Consider the following 2,845-nt stretch of genomic DNA (forward strand, 5'->3'; position numbering starts at 1 on the left):
TGAGGAAATTGTTGTTGAAAGTTCTAAAGTCTCTTTAGACTTCCCATCCTTGCAGTCTGACAGCAGTGTTTCTAACCGCAGTCATGAACTGAAATCAATCCCATTGCACAATATCAAATGTCCCATCGAAGTGTCCACCAAGACTTACTCTGTGGTAGTCCAAAGCACTACACCGCTGATCGAAGTCAATAGTTCTGTGACTATTGAACTAATTAACCATGAATTACTAATTGAAAATTTTGAATTTGGTCAATGTTCTCAATGTCCCGACTTCTCAAGTTCGGATGAATCGAGTCACTATTTTTCAAAATCCTCAAAAGATTTAAGGAAACCACAATTTAATGTCACTGACTGCGGTTCTCCTAAAACCGAAGCAAAAAGAGCTTTTAAAGAAGCTAGAATTTCGTTCTCGTGGCAAGCAACGTCAAATTTGTTCAAAACAAAAGAAATCTATGAAATGTCCAAAGTCAAAAGTCCTGAAAAACTTTTCTTCTCAAATTATCATTTCAAGAAAACTATTTCCAAGAAAACAAAAAAGAAGGAGTTCACTGTTTCTGACAATACTAAAAAAACATTCATCTCTAAGGATAAGTCTTTTCGATCAAATGGTTTTCAAATCTATTCTCTCAATGATCCAAAATGAAAAGGTATTCTACCTACTTCAACACTTCCAATGTCACTTTCAAAATCTCAAAAATGTAAAGGAATTTTGCCAACTCCGGCACTCAAAAGGTCATCTCAAGTGTTTAAGAAATCACATCATAAAAGGCCTGCACGTGTCTACACACCTGCAAGACCTGCACAAAACACTTTTTCGAGACACACAAACAAAAGGGTCAAATCTCACAATCCTCGGAATGGACAAAAGCATACTTTTTCTTCAAAACCTCAGACTAAGTCAAATGTCAGGGAAAATGACAAAAAGTTAACATGTCAATGTCAATGTAAAAAAATTCTCTCTCATGACACATCTCATCTCTTCCAAAAAACACGTAACTATCCACAATCTCACAAAACTCCAAAGAACTTCAAACACCCAGGACTAGGCTTGAAAGTTGACTTAAAACCGATCTCTGCAACCTCGCATCATGGATCGATTAACACATCGTATGTGACTCCGGGCTCCAAACATGCTTGGGTGCCCAAATTAACCACTTAATCTCGGCAGGGTTTGTGCAAGGAGGATGAAGAAGAAGAATGGTTGATTGACAGTGCCTGCTCCTTGCACATGACCAGAAGGTTAGAATACCTTCGAGATTTTAGGCCTATATGCAATGGCGGAAATGTCACTTTTGGAAACAATGCGAATGGCATCATACGAGGCTATGGTGTTCTCACTACGAGGAACTTTTCCATTCAGAAGGTTGCTTATGTAGAAAACCTTAAACACAATCTCATCAGTGTTGGCCAACTATGTAAAGCAGGCCATCAAGTGGAGTTTGATGATCAATTAAGTTACATAATGACAAGTGATAGAAGCACTTGCTTAATCAAGTCACGATCTGAAGGCCCCATGTATCCTCTGGATGTCTCTCTCATCATTGGTAAACCGCAGTTGTGTTTCCTGTCAAAAGTTGTATCCGAAGTCAGCTGGCTATGGCACCACAAGCTAGCTCATCTCAACTTTAGATACATCAACAATCTGGTCATCGGAGAACTAGTCCACGGTCTCCCTATTCTCAAATTCAGCAATGATACTCTCTGTCCAGCTTGTGAATATGGTAAACAGGTCAAAGCAAGTCACCATCTGATAATGGACTCTTCTATTTCTGAACCACTGGAGTTATTGCACATTGATCTCTGCGGTCCTTCAACTGTAGCCAGTCGCCACCACAAGAAGTACATACTGGTTATTGTTGATGACTATACACGCTTCACATGGGTCTTCTTTCTCATACTCAAATCAGAAACACCGTAGATCTTCATGAACTTCATCAAGGAAATCGAACTTTAGATCAAGCTTCCAGTTAGACGTATAAGCAGTGATAATGGAACCGAGTTCACTAATCTTCTTCTCAACAGTTTCATGGTGTCCAAGGGCATTTCTCACAACTTCTCAGCACCCTACACACCGCAACAAAATGGTGTCGTAGAAAGAAGAAACTGCACACTAGTAAAAGGAGCCAGATCCATGCTTAACTTCGCCCACCTTCCTCTCTACTTCTGGGCTGAAGCTGTAGCAACTACATGCTTTGTCCAAAATCGTAGCATTGTGTGCAAACGCCTCAACAAGACACCATATGAGGGTCTTAACAACCGCAAGCCAAATGTTCGTTTCTTTCATATTTTAGGTGTAGATGTTTCGTGATCAACAACAGAGACCAACTCAACAAGTTTGCACCAAAGTCTGATGAAGGCATCTTCCTTGGTTATTCTACTAACAAGGTTGCCTATCGAGTGCTGATCAGACGTACAAGGTTGATCATTGAAAGCTTCGATGTGAAATTCGATGATTCTCACATCCGCGATGCCCCTCCATCCACTAAAACCACCGCAATCATGGAATGTGACATTCCTGGCTCTTCCGGTCCTTTAAATCTAGTTGAAGTCAATTATGACGATTTTTTCGATCCTATTGAAACGGCGAAACTATCTGAAGTTCTTGTGTCTCCCACCGCTCAACAACAACACGCTGATGTTTCTGGACCATCTTTATCCGAAGTAGTATATATCAATACTTCCACCTCTCTGATTGAGGGGGAAAGCTCTACTCCGGATCTAGCCACAACCATCGAGGTTCCAGTACTTGATGTTGTTCAAATTCCTACTCACAGAGAAACATTATCATCAAACGTATCTTCGGATTCAGATGATGAACTTATAGAAAATATTGACACTAGAATTG

This window comes from Lactuca serriola, chromosome 6, assembly GCF_051521515.1.
Source record: "Lactuca serriola cultivar US96UC23 chromosome 6, Lser_US96UC23_V15, whole genome shotgun sequence".
Lineage (NCBI taxonomy): Eukaryota > Viridiplantae > Streptophyta > Magnoliopsida > Asterales > Asteraceae > Lactuca > Lactuca serriola.